General features: G+C 40.1%; 1 protein-coding gene across 18 annotated transcripts in view; it reads left to right on the top strand.

Moving 5' to 3' along the window:
• Positions 1-18,277, top strand: part of TENM1 (teneurin transmembrane protein 1) — a 793,032-nt gene that overhangs the window by 481,352 nt on the left and 293,403 nt on the right. For 6 of the 18 annotated variants that reach the window (XM_077786547.2, XM_077786544.2, XM_085571045.1 and 3 more), the window contains exon 1: positions 2,628-2,842. The exons of 8 other annotated variants lie outside the window; for them this stretch is intronic. The gene's annotated coding sequence lies outside the window, so the exon portion shown is untranslated. Of the gene's footprint in view, positions 1-1,919; positions 2,059-2,626; positions 2,843-2,938; positions 3,010-3,338; positions 3,557-18,277 lie in introns of those variants that run through there. 4 more of the 18 variants (XM_077786540.2, XM_085571044.1, XM_077786541.2 and 1 more) reach the window with 4 other exon arrangements.

The following is an 18,277-nucleotide window of genomic DNA, read 5'->3' as shown; positions in this document are numbered from 1 at the left end:
GCCAAAAGGTGTCAAACAAGTCCTCAGCATTAGTGCTGCAACAATGAGTGTTGAGACACCATCCCCTGCTACTCACAGAGAAAATCTCCACTGCAGAGAGCTGTAATACTATAGAAACCTACCTGTGTAAGAAAACGCCATTTGGCACCAGCAGATCTAGCAATATTTTACTTGTTGCTTTCTTTTAAACTAGTTTAGCAGGCTTGGCTGCGAAATCTGAGGGTCAGACCTAAATGCAGTTTGGTTTGATGTGCTTAAGGACTCTTGTTGCCATGTGTAAAAATATTTATCCTGATTCTTGGAAAGCTCTCTGTCTGTATCTGTTCCTTCTACTGGAGCATTTCCCCTTAACTCTCATTGTCCCATGCATATTATCCCATGGGATCCTCACTGGAATCTGTTCCTATTTCTGTTGGAGCTTGCATGTAACACACCAAAAATTCCACACTTTCTTCTGAATCTTTCTCATGGAACAATGCATAGTATGTGCATGGTTCTCCAAGCAACTCTCTTTGAGTTTCTCTAACTCACTAGAGAACATCCACGGGTATCTGAAATTACCACATAAATATATATATATGTATGTATATATATATATATATATATATATATATACACACACACATCAGACACTCCACTTGATACCTGGCAACAATTTTCCACTGCTGAGTTGATCTATTTTGTTTCTTTACCTCAGCAGTGGCTGAAGAGACAGAGGTAGAATTGAATGTGCACCTGCAATAGTTACTTTTCTATGCCTTCCCTTGATGAAGCTACCATCTTTTTGTGACTACTATATATTAGTGACTACAACAGGCAATTCCATAGGATTCCAAGAAGAATTATTATTAATTTGTGATCCTTGTCTGCCCACAGCAGAGCAATATTTATTTGCCTTTGGTACTATCTTAAAATCTGGAATCCAGATGGGTTACCCATCTTGGTTTATGTTTCTGTGACTAACATGATGACTTCATTCAAGACCTTTTTATTTCTTTGGTTTTGAGTTAGATAAAATGGATTGAACATGGAGCTAATTTTTGTGTTAATGAAAACAAGGTCTGTCCAGAGAGAGAAAAAACCAAAACAACCATGTCTACTGGGAAGGAAATTTACCTTTTACTTTAGGCTCAGAAGAACTCAGACTGATCTATACTGGTAAGGAATTACTCCACCCACCAGGACTAAAATTTGAGAAGACTGTTTTGGCTTAAAATAATTGACTTTTAGAAATAGTTAATGATGGAGATTGTTTGACAAGCTTCAAGATTTATGAGAAATAGATTTGGTTACTTCTGGCTTTTCTGGGCTTCCTGTAAAAGTAATGTATAGAATAACAGATTATTTTACCTAATTTATTATTTTTATTTATGCATTCCAAGGTATTATAGAAGTACCTTGAAGATGTTATTTTCCCCAAATACTTATGTAAACACCATAAACTAACTTTCTGAATGAAGTTCTGTTCCGAGGCACAGAACAGAGTAAACAAAAGGACTCCACTTTGGGTGGTTTGTGCAGAAACTTACCAGAGACTTACGAAACTTACAAAGAAGTAACAACAAGAGTGAATTGCACACTTTTCCCCAATGTTTTCCTGGGGCTGAATGCACAAGCTAAATGATGTAAATAACCTCAGTGATTTTTAGGAATTGATAGATAGGTGTATGCAGTATCCATGTGAACATCGAGCAGCATGATGAGCCAGGTCCAGCCTCAGAGGCACACATTTTCCAGTTCCTTGGATTGCTTCAGCACAACAAAATTTTTACGAATAAGTGCTGCTGCAGAATTAGCGTTGTGAAAAGAGCAGGTGGCAATAACCTTTATGCCTTGCATGCCTTCTTGAGCATAAACCGTGTAGAAATGATGAAATTATGGAGATCATCACCAGCTGAAGTTCCCCTGCACTAAGACCCGGGGCTGTTAATTGAGGTGGCCACAGGAGATCCCCACTTAAACTCAAATCGCGAAAGGAAAGCTGCTGAAGCACCTTGTATAAATCAGCGTCCCTCTCCCAAGCCTTAATTCCGCTAGCGGTCTCATTTCCCGAGCAAGGTAAATTATTTAAAATATGTTCTGCGCTACACCCCGAGGCGGAGGCCCGCCGGTGGGGCGTTCTTTCCTCCCTTTCCCCGGGCCGGGCGGCGGATCCCCGCGGGGCCGGGGCAGCATCCCTCCCTCAGGCGAGCGCAGCCGCCGCACCTGCCCGCAGACTTGGCGAACTCCGCCCGCACCCTGCCCGGCGCGGGCGGGCCCGGCTCGGGCGCCGCTGCCCGGGCCCGGCGCCGCCCCTGCCGCCGCCGCGGGGCAGCTCCGCCGCAGCTCGCGCCCCCTCAGCCCTCGCCCGCCGAGGTCGGCGCGAGGCGGCTCGAGGCGCGGCGGTGGGCAAGGCGCCTGCGCAGCTCTCCCGGGCATGCTCATTAACAACGGAGGAGCCGAAAAGGGGGAAAAAAAAGAGGAAAAAAAAAAAAAAAAGAAGAAAAATCCCACCCTGAGAGCGAGCGGCGCCGCTGACACTACACCCGCCGGAGAGCGGCGGCGGCGGCAGCAGCGCCGGGGCTGCGCCGCGCCGGCCCCGCGTCCCCTCGCGCCTCGGCTGGCAGCGCCCGCCGCGGGCGGCTGCGGAGCGAGCCGCGGCAGCGGCGCGTTCCCCCGGCGGGGCGGAGGGGCCAGGGCGGGCTGCGGGGGAGCCGCCGGCAGCGGCGATGTGGATTTATATTGGCCCGCGCCGCACCCGCCGCGGAGCGGGGCGCGGGCACCGCACCTAGAGGCGATGGGCGAAGCCGTCGGCGGGGCTGAGCCGGGGCGCTGCTGAAAGTTCAGCCGGTGGCCGCGCTCGGTAAGTTTGCCGGGGAGGCGGGAGCGGCGCCGCGGGCGCCCGAACTTCGCGTTTCGCGGGGGGCAGCGGCGTCCGAGCCGGGGCGGCGAGGGGAGCGCCGGGGGTGCCTTGCCCCGCCGGAGCGGGAGCCGCGGGGCGCTCCGGAGGGGTTCTGTGGATGGCACTGGGTGTGTACGTGCGGCTCCGGGTGCGCCGCGCGGGCGGCGGGTGCCGGCGGGCGGCTGCGGGGCTCCGGGGCGGTGCGTGCGGGCACCGCGCGGCTGCGGGAGCGGGCGCCCGGCAGCGATGCCGCGCTCGGGGCTGAGCCCCGGCGCCCCGCACGCCTACAGAGGGTCTCCTTCGCCCGCGGTTGCCGGGCGCGGAGCGGCGCTCCGACCGCCGCCGCGGTGCCAGCGCCGCGGGCGGCAGCGGCTCCCCGCGCCCGAGGCGGAGCGGGCGGCGGCGCGGTGCGCGGCTCTCCGCGGGTGCGGCGAAAGGCGGGGCGCTGCCGGGGGCCGGGCTCCGGCTCCGCGCTGGCGGTGCGGGAGCGCCCGGGCCGCTCACAGGAAAAGCCGCATCTCCGGTGCGCGCAGGGTGAGGTGGCTCCTCCGGGGCAGCGGGACCGCGCTCGCTCCCAGATGGAGGATGGGGCAGCCCGATGTCTCACCGCTCCTGAGGCGTAAATCCGCTAAACGTGTGTTTGGTGTATGCTCCTGCCACCGACTGTAGGATCTGGTAATCTCTCTTAGTCAAGGCGTGTGTACATACAGTCGTTAGACTGCTCTGCTGCTTCCAGCTGTTTTTTCTCTAAAATACCTTACAGCTGTAGCTCGTGACTGACGGTTTAAGCGTGATGTGGGCTCAGACCGGCTGTGGATATGACTGTGGTACATAGTGAGGAACCTGCCTCCGTAGTATTAACTGTATGTTCTTACCGTGCTGAATGGCAACACGTTTACCTTAGCAGTTCTGGGCTTTACGTGTTCTAATACTGAAATCAATGCCAAGAACTCCCCACCTTCCCCTTTATTTGGCTTAAAAATATGCTATCTCTTTGGACTGTGTAGTAACTACCTTAGTGATAGTCTTTTATTGATTGTTTTCCCAATATCCATAGGTTGTAGATACCCATCTTGATTGTGCTGATGCTTCCCTGATAATTAACGAGTCAGATACACTGTACTATGGAAATAAATACCAACTGTCCGTGTGGTGGGGCAAGCATCTCAGACATCTTCTGTGCCTCCAAATGGTTTTGCAGTAACAAGCCCCTACCACTCCTAGTGCCTGGCTTTTACCTGTTAATTATGAAGCTTAACGTAAAACAGTTTGATATTTGAAGTACAGAATTCCTGGTGTTGTAGTGAGCACTTTGTGAATCACAGATAGCAAGATAAACTGTAGTAGGGGAAGAGCTATACATCAGAAGGTGAACATAGCCCAATAGCTTTCCTTCTTTCTTGTCCATAGCTTCTTTTCAAAGCTTATTTTATGCATGACCCTTAATGCTGTGGATTAATCTCAAAAGGCTTCTTCACAGACTTCTCCTCAATAGCCTGCTACCACTATAGATATAATATTGAGAACATAAATTCATCAGAAGTTGATACTGTAGTTTTAATATAATTGTGTGTCTTGGGGATTTTGGCTTGCTGGCTTGTTTTAAGAACTCAAGTCTCTAAACTGCTGGGACATTTAGGAACCTCTCAGTCTTGTGTGTTTTTTATTGTTGTTTAGGTGTGCTTTTTTGTTTGCCTTTTTTTAATCACTGTTTTGTGAATGATTAGAAGTTTTCTGAGTAGCATATAGCAAATAAAATTTTTCTCTGAATATCTGATCTTTAAAAAATCTCAAACAATCAAAACCAAATAAGATCCCAAGAAAATTATATTTAAAATACTGAAATAAAAATCCTTTATTTTAAAGAGGACAGTTCCTTTCAGTTGCCAAATTTTACGTATTTAAATGATGTGGATAAATAGCAAACGAGAAAATTCTTACTAAAAGCCACTTTTAAGAATGTAGGAATGTAAATTACTACTCTCAACACTTCAAGTAGTCAGATGTGGAGGTAAATGAACATATTGTATTGATGGCTTATGTGTAAAAACGCCATTGAAGTGTAATCAGTTCTATAAAAGCAGTACCATGTGAGGAAAACTGTGGCACAGGAAATCTATTACTGATTTGATGTGGCATCATAGTTAAAGTGGTAGTTTTGAAAACTGAAGAAATTACCTGGTTGCTCACACTTGTGCCTGTGGTCACATGTGGAGGCGTGCAGCGTTATGCTCTGCAGTAATGGCTTAGGAGTAGGTAGATGTATACTTCCTTCTTTCCGTTGAGATAGGAAATTTGGAGGGTTGGTGTTGATGGTAATTGGAGCAGGCAGGACATTATTTCAATGTGATTCATGAGGTCTATATGGTATGCATTTAATTTTTAAATTATCTTAATCTGAAAAATGAAAGAATAATGCTGCTTAATTTATCACAATCTCTGGGCTTTGAATATGGGAGAACAGTTCCCTCCATTTGGGTTGGAATATATTTTGTTGCCATTTTACAGACTGAGAGAACCATGTTTCCTGGATTTGCTTCTGTCACAGTGACTGCCAGTATCTCACAATGACTGTAGCGGGACTAGATTTTGAAATGTTTTAGAGTCCAGATACAAATTGGCGATGGGTCTCAAATTCATGAGTTTCTGTTTTCTTGTCTGCTACTTCTTCATTTAGATGTGCCTGTTGATTATATTTGACAGTTCAGCACAGCTGAGTTAATGATATATAACTTTTGTGAGACCAAACAGACTTTTTACAGTTTTGCTTTTTCTCTAAAGGCCCAGTCCTGAGTCTACGGATTTGAGGACCAAAATTTTCTGCCTTCAAAGTTGTGGAAATAGGATCAAGTCAAACTGTAGTTTGGTAATTGTTGGTGGAAGCAATTTAATGTACTGTAGTTACTAATCTGTTTAGCTTCTTTAGTGTTTTAAAGTGGTAGGTGCATAAAGTACTGTAATACTTACGCAGCCTTTATTTGAGTTAAGAAAGTACTGTTTGCTTTGTCACCTTTCCTTTGCTCACCTTTAAAGTTCACTTATAATCCCAGTGTACAAACTTTAGATTTCCCAAGATTTTTGTGCATTACATACACAAGTTGATGACAACTCACATTTCTAAAACCTATGCAGAAGTTACCAATAAATATGACAGTATTAAAACAGTAAAGAGGGTTTCATAGTCAGAATTGTGTGGGTTGGAAGGGACCTTTAAAGGCCATTCAGTCCAACTCCCCTGCAAACAGCAGGAATATCTTCAAGTAGATGAGGTTTCTCAGAGCCCTTTCCAACCTGACCTTGAATGCTTCCAAGGATGGGGCATCTACCACCTCTCTGGGCAACCTGTGCCAGTGTCTCATCACCTGTACTATAAAAACTCCTTCCTTAATCTAAATTGACTCACCTTCAGCTGGAAACCATTACCCCTTATCCTCTTAGAGTCATTGTTGTTATCAGTATTTGACTACAGTCCTTTCCAATGAACAAATAAAAATAATTCTTGTCTCACAATTTAAAATGCTTGCTGTGTTTGGGGAAACCACATTAAAGCTAAGACATGTGATGGTTTTGGTTCAGAATAAAATACCATGTTTAGAAAAAAATTCTGATGTTTATGATGTAAGGTTGTATGTAATCCTAGGTGGACATGTATTAAAGTGATTCTGTTGCTCTCCTGTAGGGGTTTAGTTTTACACTCTATTGATACAGAAAAGTTACAGCTGGTTATCCAACCTTCTGTTCCTCACCAGTGCTGTGTTTCTGTATGATGTTGGTTTGTAACTGGTATGACAAAACCAAAATCCCACTAGGGAACAAAAAGCTCTGTATCTGACTTTAGTCTAGGTAGCATGCAAATCTGTCATCTGTGTGGCAGATAGATCAGCCAGCTACCAGCATACCAACCTTGCCATAGTTCTGCTGGAGCAGCACTGCATCATTGAGGGCTTTTGCATCTTCCCGGTTTCTCAGTGATGCTCATCAAGAGAATCATCATCATCATTTTGCCAGGTAGACACTTAGTTTAAAAGATTGAGCAATTTCCTGAAGTACTGAAAAGTGGCATATTCAAAGTTTATTGAAATCAATTAGAGGTAGACTTGTCCCTCCCTCAGCTTGCCATTTTACTAACTTACTTTTTATGGTTTCTTGAGCAAGCACACAGTGCAGTAATATTTGGCTGAGCTATTACATATGCACAGAAATATTCTGTAGTACAGCTGTAGCTATAGGTTTTAGACTGTGATAGAACTGTCAGTGGTAGATGCCTACTCCAAAATGACTATCCAATATGTATCTTGCTATTGTTCTGCTTTCTGTGAATCAAACAACTAAATAAGAAAGAGACAGACATGTACTATGTGTCAGTCAATCTCTACGAGTAAAATAAAAGGGAAATTATGTTAAATGGTACTTCTGTTGGATGGAAAGTAAGATTTTGATGCTGCTTAAGTAAAAAGGAGATATTAGTTATATTCTTATCTTGGCACTTTGATAAGCCTGTTCTTGAGACTCTTCTGTTGTATTTAATGATGAGGAGACTATGCTTAAATGAGCAGATTTCAGTCCTCATCCATCTTTGCCTATGGCTGAAACCACATAAATATTAATTCCTTTAAAGAAAGTCTTTACTGGTTGGCTTAAAAATCAGTTCATGTGGATGAAGCTAAAGTCTGCCATTGCCATCTAACTTCAGAAAAACTCTTTTTTAAATTTGTTGATGTTTATGTGTTTTCTGGTTTGTTTGGTGGGGTGTTTTTGTTGTGGTTTTTTTTTTTTTTTTTCTTTAAAGCCTTCATACATCTTGAAATTTGATGCAATATAACCTGGAAATTTTTGTGTATAAATTATAGCTGTAGTTAGCAGTATGCAACATGGTAATGTCACTAGTATTTATACTTGACAGGAGAAGTAATTTAGATGGTTCTCTATGTTTTTTGAATAGCTTGTAGGTGTTACCTGTTCATTTAATTTACTATATTAAATGCCATTGGTTTTGCCTTAATGTACATTTAATAAATTTAAAAACCTGTTTGAGCAACGAAAAAGCACCAGAAATACAACTTCAGTGGAAATTGAAATATTAATATCAGTGATACAGGGTTAATTGAATGTCAGGAAAAAAATACCATCCAGAGGATGAAAACTCCTTTACTTGTAACTTGTACATTGCGAGTAATTTCAAGGTGTTTTAAAAGTTGAAATGAGTCCTAAAATGGTGGGGAAAATGCATCCTAAAACTGCAGTTTCTAACTTAACTGTTGCTGTTACATTTGAACACAAAATCTAAAGCAGTTTCCTGAATAATAATGAAACGAGGCATAAAAATTAATCTCCATAGAAAGTCCCTAAGGGGAAAAAAAGACAGATGACTTTGTGAAGAGCATTCTGGTGTGCAAGGAGATGAGGCATTTCTCATATTCAGGTTGCTGAGTAGTCTTTATTTACTTACATAGAAGAAGTTTTGCTACTTCTTTCTCTTACTTTCTTGAGCCAAGTATGTTTAACTCTACTTGCCCTTTCTACAGATTGGGCATGTGAGTTGAGTGCTCTTGTTGCCAGTCTAGCTGGATTCTGATTATTGTCAGTATGTAACTGGTATTTTCAAAGCTTCTCTGTTAAAGTTCCAGTTAGTCTGAAAGAAAAAGAAGCTCTTTTCAAGCTTTCAGAAGCAGTTCACTTCCTGACAGCACTAAAGCTTTGTATCTTCTGTAGCTTGATGTTGAAGCTTCTGTATTGAACTCAGTGTGTTTCCATTTTCTCTTGAACTGATGAAGAGGCAAAATTTGGTGTAACAGATTCATCAGCTGGGAGTGAGGATGGGATTTATTTTGGAGAACTGAGATGTTGAAGACTTGTATATTCTCCGCTGCTGAATGGCCTACATGTTGGATTTCTTGAGTTTGTGTGATTGGGTATCGAATGGAGAAGCTTTGGAGTTCTGTTAGGCATTTGCCATATAAACTTTAGTGCTTTCAGACTTGTATCTAGAAATGGCAGATGTATGGAAATTGGGTGATACTGGAAGTCATCTTTTATGTGTGTTGCACTGAATGTAGACCATATGCTCAAATTAATAAAAATAATCAAAACTTAATTTTTATTTCATAAGTCTCAGAATATGACTGCTAGATCATAGGTGTCTGTGATTTTAAAAACTGTCTTTTCTATGTTTACAGACATACAATTGTATAGTGTTTTATCATTGCTTGCTACTGCCATGCTATCAATCTGCAAACCAACAAAAATGGGGCCCTTGAAGTGTTAGTCATTCCTGTCCCCTGCTTAATGAGTAACCTTTGACATTTCAGTAAACATCAGCATGCTGGTGCTAAGTGTACTGTCCACATTGCTATCAGATGGAGACAAGTTCTCGTTTTTAAAAGAAATTACATAAAGTCAGATGCAGGAATGGCACAAGAGAAATGTGTATTGCCTGCTCCTTCTCCACATGTGCTTCGGTTTGTAGATAAGTAAAGGGTATGGAATCTTTCTAGTGTGTACTGGTTCTTAACAAAGAGAAGCTGTGAGTGTTTGCAGGCTCTTATTTCATCACAACACCTGTGGTCAGTGTGCAAGGTGTTCAGAGGGTGAGCCAATGTATGAGGATAAGCACCAAGAGCTCAGCTGTGTCACTCAGCCAGAGAAGTCCAGCACCTTCATTAGAGCTTGAAAATCTGGAACCATTTTTGTATAACTAATGTGTATTTATATAATGACAAAGTGATAGTGAGTGAAGTATAAACAGTTCTAGCATGATGTGATGGTGGATTTCACACCAGAACATGAGAAGCTGCAGTAAATTAAATCATGGTTCTTCATATTTTGGTAATGTTTTATCTTATTGATTGAACATGGAGAGTAAATAAGAGTCATTTTAGGTTAGAAAATCTTTTTTCTTTGCTCATCATCTTGCTGATAAATGGTCTGATCTAAAAATAATGAAATGTGTCTCTGACATCTGTTTGAAATAGATTGTTTAAATAGTGTCTTCAGCTTTTTTGTTTTGCTCAGCCTTTTTAACAGTGGGGATTGCCACACCTAAGGGATAAGTGTAGGGCTGCAGATTAAGTCACAAATGCAAAGTAAATGCACGAAAACATTCAGCAAACATAAGTACCATATCCATTTAAAATATTTCATTGGAAGAATATTCAAGATGTACTCCTAAATAAAATAAAGCTATTGAGAGCCCAATATTTTGTATGAAAGGGCATGGTTATAGTACCAGGGTATCCTTAGTAGTTGTCTTTATTTCCAAATAAAACTGAGTGTTTTCTAGATTTTGGGCTTTTTAAAACGTTGTATTCTATGTCAGCACTTTTCTACGTATGAGAATAGTTACTTTTAGATAGAGGCAGATCTCCAGAAAAGTGTAACCCAAACTGTCCACATCCTTAAAAAGAAAAAAACTCAATCAAGAATCACTCTTCTATTGCATGTTAGAATACAGTATGAAAAATCTACTGTCACCCTTTCTCCTCAGAATTTATAAGCTAATTTTAAAATATCAAGGGAAGTAAAAGATGGGAGTAAAAACCATGGACTGAAATCAAAAGGAAAAGGCTCTTAGTAGGGTGCTACTGTTCAGTGTCTCTGCAGAGAGAGCTCTACTTGCTTCCTCCAGTGTGATAGTATGATACCAGAGAAATGTTGGGCATTCAAGAGTTTAAGTTGGGCATCATTTAGAAAATATTTGGGCAGAAAGAATAGGTGAGAAATAAATTGAAAGAGAAAGAAACCAGCTGCTCTTCTATGCCAAAGCAAAACTGAATATGCTGAAAGTGATTTGAAAATGGTGCAGAGTGAGGATGAGAGATGAGGTGAGGTAGAGCAGGAGAATGAAGCTGTGTGACTGGAGCAGTGACAAAGGCCAAGAGTGTTCCCCATTTGCTGTCATGTTCCAGGTAGGTTGCCACAGGCAGACTCATGCCACTGATGCAACTTGTTAGCAAAATGCTTTTGGCAGATCTGAACTATTCTAAATTTGCCTTGACTGATGTAATCAAACACTGAACTTCTTGTCTAAATATTTGTAGTGACATGTACATGTGCTTCCCTTACCTCTGAGCTTGTGTTAGACTACAATGGGGTCCTGTATAATTAACTTCTGGTATATTTTTTGTTTATATCAAATCTCATGGGAAGATTCATGGCAACAGGGTCAGTAAAAACCTTAACTTCACAGCTTTTCTAGAGGTTACATTGAATCATAATGTCCATTGAAAAATTAAAAGTGAACTGCTTCAGCTTGGTGTGCTTCTCTGTTCTCTTCTTTAGGTGGTGTTGCTTTGTCTTGAATTTTCCACTTGGATTTGGGTGTCACTACTTCTTGTAGGTTTTAAACCCAACTGTTACATTCTGAGAAATTGTAAGAAACTTGAGAAGAACAGGAAAGTGTAGCATTTTGGGGTTTTTTTTCTTCTTTTGTTACTGGGTTATCATTACTATATCTGTGTATCTACATGTTTTGTAGGTATTTTGTAAAAAAAAAAAAACCAAAATAGCCTTCCTAATTACTTCAGATCTGGGAGGTAGTTAGACAAATACTTCCAGTTTTCTCCCAGTAAAGAAAGTTGTCTTGGGCTGAAAAGAAAGGGCATTGATGGCTCAGCTGTTTGTTTTGTGGTTCAGGCTGTCTTCTCTAGAACAAGGTTGAGACTTCCTGGGCATCTTTGTTGTGTCCCATTAGAGTGAAAACTATAAAGGTGTGTTGGACACCCACAGAGCTGTGCCCTGGAACAGTCTCCCCAGCTCACAGCACCAAGTCTGCCAGAGTTGAGGAAGGAGCAGCTGGGACAGTGATCTCAAACCCAGGGTGTGATCACTGGGGGGTCCTGTGTGGGGCCAGGAGCTGGACTTCAGTGATCCCTGTAGGTCTGTTTCCATTTGGGACATTCTGTGATTCTATGATCCATCTTCACACTGACCACTGAGATTGCTGTGATTTGTAAGGGGAGATGTAATGTTTTGGTGTGTGCACGAGTTTCACTTATTTTCAATGAACTGTGACCCTCTCCACAGATTTCTTGTGAAGAGCATGAGAGAAGTGGAGGACAACAAATGTAGAACCAACCTTCTGCATGATTGTTTGGACAATGTATTAATGGGAATTGTAAAAATGACAAAGTTTGAAATAAATTAGAAGTAGAAATGAGGCATTTTTCAAAAATCCCTCCAGTAAATGTTTATTTACTATTAACTGATATGCAGAAACAACATCAGTATTAATTTGCTACACCAAGAATGAGTGAGATCGGTTCAAGGCTGTTTTGCCCTGAATTTGCAGACAGCTCATTGTAATTAAGAAATAAACCTCATAGTTGTTGTTTTGGTTTTTCCCTGATGCTTTGCCTGGGGGTCAGAAATGTGTTCTTGATACCTATTGTCTATAGGCACTAAAAGACTTAAATAGCACTGTGCCTATTAACAGAAGTTGTTTGCATTGGTACAAAAATTTCCCTCCAAAGCTGATTTAGTGTTCCAACATAAAAGCGCTGTGGAATTACAAGGCTGTTAATAGATGAGAAAACAACTATATGTACCATGAAGGTGATTATGACCACAGGAAACTTGTATCAAAATTGCTTTAGGTCATAATGTTATATTATAGAAACTTTTAAAAGGTTATTCCGTTAAACTGTTAACAAAACTGGTCTTCTGTTATGGTTTTAGCTCCTAGGGACAAAACCTTAAGTATGGTGTCTACTTTTTCTGCAGAATAGAACAAGCTCTTCTCCTCATAGTTATCCTGGGAGCTGAGCATATTGTTCCATTTGAGTACAAAGGCATAGTTCATTACTAATGGGAAAACAAACTTTCTCTACCATAGCAACTCAAATTGAGCTCTCTGCTAAGTAGTGCTCATTAAAAAAATCTATCATTTGCAAGAATTACTATTTTAGTCCTTTTAAATGTTCCATTGCTTTTTCTTACACGGGGTGAAATTTGTATATTTACGAAGGAAGGGCAGGAAAGGACACTGTTTCAGAAAGATTATCTTTCTGGGGAAGCACACAGCTAAAATTGGACAGTATATGAGCTGTATAGGCCTAAGGGGCAATGATAACAGAATTAGTAGAAATAAAGATTTGTTGTTTCCTGCTTGCTGAAATAACTCATCTGTTTTGGGGAATATGTAGGTGACACTCCCTGCAGTGTAATTTATTATGTGCTGTTTCTGAGGATTCCCAGATTATATCCAAATTCACTTTTCTCCTTCTGGTGTACAGATAATGGGGAAATAAAGCAGCTCTGTTTTATTTGCTTCTGCTGCTTGGTCTTAGAAGTCTGAGAGAGAGCTGTTCCTCACCTCTGAAGGTGCATTGCCCTCTGTCCAGTGCAGGAATGTTCTTCCCTCTTGGGTGCCTTTTTATCTGCTCCAGTTCTTCCCTCCTTCCACACACCCATCAATGATGTTTGGGAAGATTTCTTAGGACCCCTGAGGTGGATAGCCAGCAGTGGCAGAGTAAGATAGCTTTAAATAGTCAGGTGTCAGATTTTTTAGCAGAACAGGAACAGTTTTTGTGGCAGGAGTGTAAAGTACCAAGTACCTGTTGCACATTCATATATAGGCAGCTGTGTCCTGGACGGATCTTACCCTTCTAGGTTTTCAAAGCAGCAAAGCTGAACTAAATCTATACTCTCCCCATGTTTTTTCTGTTACATGGAGGCTTTCTTTATAAAGAGAATTCTAAAAAAAACCATAAATGCTCTGTAATAATTTTAAACTCTTGGGTCAACTTGTAAACTTCTCCAAGAAGATTGTGGGTGGGTGGGGAGTTATTTTTAGAATCAGAGATCTGCAATGCCAAGTATGCATCCACTTCTGTGTTTTCTTAGTTATGACTAAAAGACTAAAGATACCTCTTCTAAATCTTTCTCTTGACATTCCCTGAGCAGCTTAGATGAAGTTCTTTGCTATAGACAAGGAGTTTAAAAATTTTACAGGAGTAAGGGGATAATATGGGGGTCAGACATAAGGTTTTCTAAACCAGATCAAAAAATGGATGTTCTAGTTCAGTGTCATGTTTCTGGACTGCAGTTCTCTAACAAACCCATAAACAAAGAATGTTATTTTGACCTGGATACTCTTCAGTTGGTGGTAGAGATGGTGGCCAGACACAGAAAGGTTCAGTTTAGTGTACGGGTCCAGCTGTTAGTGTACCTCTGATCTGAACACAGGCACAGTTGTATAGTATAAATACATATATTTGAAGAATGTGCCTCTAAATAAATGAGCATTCATTGAAATTATGAATCTTGAGGATGGATAGCATTAGCTAAAGATTATAATTCTTCTAGAAATTGGTGCTTTGTAATGAATGGCATTCAAGATGACAGTTGTCCATTTTAATTCTCAATACTGTGGACTTGCTGGAGTTTTATTTCACTGAAAAAAGAAATTAATTAAAATCAGTTAATTCCTTCTTTGCCATCATATATATGAAACAATTTCAAAGGATATCAGATAAAAATTGCTTCCATAGTAAAAGGTGTTTGTAGAATGATGAAAGGAACTTGGCAACATGTTGTTCTGAATATTTTGAACAATCCAAACTTTGATTTTTGCACAATTACATCTTTCTTCAACTTGCCTAATGGAACTGAAGCCATAATTTGCAATGGTAAGGTGAATGACTGGAGTTTAAAGGTCCTTTTCTGAATGAAATTTGAAGGTAAGTCTTATCTGTGTAGTTCTTGAGGCAATGCACTTTCAAGCTATTATTCCTACATTTAAAAATGTTGATATATTTTTCAGGTTTGGATAAGAGGAAAAGTAACTATTTGTAGCCGTCAGCCATAGAGTGGTTGCTTTCCTGAGAGATGAACTGAGAAACAGCAGCTTTTAGTATCACATTTGGTTATTATGCATTGTGGATCATATTGCTGCTCACAGTTCCCACATCTGTTTAATTTTTTTTTTTAGGACATTTAATTAACTATCTTTAGAAATATTCAAGAGGATAACTGGTTTGTGTTTTGAGGGTCACTGACACAACTCCCCTAATTTTTCTTCAGCACCTAATACTTTGCATGCTATGAAGTAAATAGTTTCTGTGCCCAAACGTCAGCTTATGTTACTGTACTTCTTCAGCAGAGGAAGTATCCAACAGAAAATGCTGGTTGCATATGTGTACCATCCTCAACAGAATCTGCTGTTCATACTTTTACTGTTGATGAAATCATTCATGCACTTAACTTTAAAAGGGTGCCTTGTTTATTTCAAAGAAATCTAGGAAAGTCATAAAACTTAACTCATATTTTTCATCATGGGCTAACATTCCTGTTAATAGAAAGGTTTCACAGTGGAAGACCAGTGAAGTCTGCAAAACTTCTTTCTTGTTCTTTCTCATATGTAAAGAGGTATCTGTCTCAGTATTCAAACAGCATGTCCTGAATATACTGCTATTAAATAGTGAAAATTAGTGATCATAAAGTGAAACTGTGTGTACTTGTATGTACTTAACGTGAGTCATATAGCTGGCATTGGTACCGAATCAAGTGCAGTATTACTGTGAAATGATTGATATGTTGCTTTTATAACAGCATAACAGCTGAAGTGATTTTTCAGCATCATTTGGAAATGGATAGAGACTTTATTTTCAGTTGTCATAATATTCCGCTTTAAAATAAATGTACCACCCAACAATGATGAATTTGTACTCTATTTTGGAATCAGGCTGATATTTTTATATTGCTTGTACTATAAGCTCCATGATAAAACTGAAGTTTTACTTGTCTTATGCTTGGCTTTTTAATTTGGGCAGTCTTGCATTGTGCAGTAGTTTGCTGGTCACTAGGAATAGTGTGTAAGAGTATCTAATGCCACATTTTACTGGGTGCCTAACTTCTAGTATGTTTTGAGTTTTATTGAGCTATAGTATGACTCAGAACCACTAGCAGTAAATCAGTAAACATTAAATAAAATCTAGAGACTAGTTTTGAACTCTCTCTCAAATGTTACCCAACATATATGCCTAGTATGCTTCTAAAATGGGGTGTAGACAAACTAGCACAAAAGACGGTTAAGACAAACACATCAACAATTTCTTAATTCAATCTAGACTGACAGTTTTTAATTACATCTTTGTTAGATCTTCCTACACACTCCAAAGAAACCAATATAATTGTTGTTTTGGAAATCAGTTCTTCAACATGAGCTTGTGAGCTGAGGGCAACATCATATTTAGGAAAAAAAGCCAAAGTTGTCAAGTCTAGAATGCAGAGAACAGCACTGTAGTTCTGGGTAGCCTGGCAGGATGGAAAGCAGCTACCATGGACAGTGTATCCTTAGAGAATGTGCATACTCTTCTCCACAAATAATTGAGAAAATAATTTAGGAATTGTTATTCTCCCCCAGGTTGTGTGTTTCTTGTGACTTTCTTTTCCCCAACTGTATATTTTGTTTAAGTTATAGCGATTCAATAGTAGATATTTGGATGATGTGGAAGTAAATAGTTTTTACTTTTCTTCCTCCCAGATCTCCTATTTTAATTATTTAAGTGGAGATCATCTAGTCCATAGTCCCTTTTGAGTCTCTTTTTACAACTCTAAAGGCTGAAGAGTTTTGCAAAAGAGGCTTCTTCATATAAGCTTTCATTCCTATTTCCTGATATCGATGGAAGAAACTGTAACATAACAGACTCTTTTTAGGCTGAAAAAAAAAATTTATGTACATCTTAAACATTTGTTTCTATTTGCATGTTAGAATTAAAATGTATGAACACAAACGCAACACGTTTGTCATCTTTTAAATTTGTTAAAATGTCAGTAAAGTAGTAAATATTTGATTCCATTTTCTGGCAGACTGGGGGCAGACAGTAGCTGCTTTCTAATTAGTAAAAGCCCTCCTACAGAACTGTAAAAGGTATTCTCAGTCTTTATCAGCTTTTAATTTTACAATGTGGATGTGACAATGGCCCACGTCCTTGTTAGCCTTCTGCTTGTTTGCTTATAAGCATCTCTCAGCTCATATTCTTTTCAGTTTTGTCTGAGCAATAATGCCCTTTTTTCTACAAAAATATTTCTTGTACTTTTTTCACGTTTGGTGTTTGTTTCAATTTTTGTTTCAAAATTCTTATAACTTTGCAATAAGCCTCACTTTTCCTCCCACCATTTGGTTTTGTCAGCTTTTTTTTTGCCTATGCTGCAAACATTGAGGAGTTTTATGTGGTGTTTCATGGACACAAGTGTTAGAATTCATACAATGATTCCTGTTTTCATGTGCACATGTTAGGTGTTAAGATTTTGGCTTACTGCTTAGTCTGATACTGTGTAGCAGTAGTAGATCAAAATTACAATTATAGTTTACATTCTCCTCTTAGAGTCAGGGAAAACTTTTGGGTACTTTGGTCTGAGGAAAAACAAATTATCCAAAATGCCTTTTCGTAAGATACTGATTTCCTAAGACTACTACCAAAGAGAAATGTCCTAATTTGGAAATTCAGTCTTGAATAGTGGAGCTAAATTTTACTGTATCAACTTTAAAGAGAGAACTGACTGAGAAGTTGTAAATATGGTGCTGCATAAGACCCTAATACTCTGGTGGTTTTAGAGAGAGATTTAGAACTGTTTGCTTTTTGAGAGGAAAATATTGTGACAGCTGTGCTTAAACATGTTTTATGTGTTTAAAAATTCTTAAGGCAGAGTTAAAGGGGAAAAATCAAGAGATGCCCAAAGCTTGCAGTTGGACATTAGTTCAGAGGAAGCTGAGATGTCTCTTTGAAGCTGAATAGATGTAAATCAAATCCTGCCATAGATAAAACACTTTCAGGTTTCCTGTAATTATTTGCAAATTCTAAATTTAATAGTTTTATTTTTCTAAGAGTAGACAGACTGTGTGTATGCAGACCTGTATACATGTGGTGCCTTGAAGCCTTTCAAGTGTTTGTGTATCCAATGAATTGTACTCACAGGTACTTTCCACCCCTCATCCCCCTGCTCCCTTCCTCCATATAAATACCTTGTCCTTTGTCAACATTTGCTGCTGTCCTTAGAGTGACAAGGTAAGAGTAATTGACAAGTATTTGTCTCTCATGAATTCCTCTTTTTCTCTTGGAGTGGGAATATCTCATTATTAGAAACAACAAAGAAGTGGTATTACTTGCCATAAAATGTTCAGTATTTCAGAACTGTGTACTAAATACTCTGTGTCTGCTTCCTCTGCATTAGGTTTTGGCTTTTGCTTTAGTTTCTAACTCAGTCTTGAAAAGCAGTATCACAGCCAATGTTTATGCATAAAGAGATTAATGAAACCTGTATCACCCCTCAATAATTGGTGTGAAGACCTGACAGTTGCTTTATTTTGTAGATAACTTCCCAAACAGGGAGTCAAATCCTGTCTTCCATTGAGCCTGAGAAGCTGCTTTGTCTATTAGGTCTTTTCATTTAAGTTTG

Source organism: Lonchura striata, chromosome 4A (genome assembly GCF_050655825.1).
Source record: "Lonchura striata isolate lonStrDom1 chromosome 4A, ASM5065582v1, whole genome shotgun sequence".
Taxonomy (NCBI): domain Eukaryota; kingdom Metazoa; phylum Chordata; class Aves; order Passeriformes; family Estrildidae; genus Lonchura; species Lonchura striata.
This window is presented reverse-complemented; position numbering and strand designations above follow the sequence as displayed.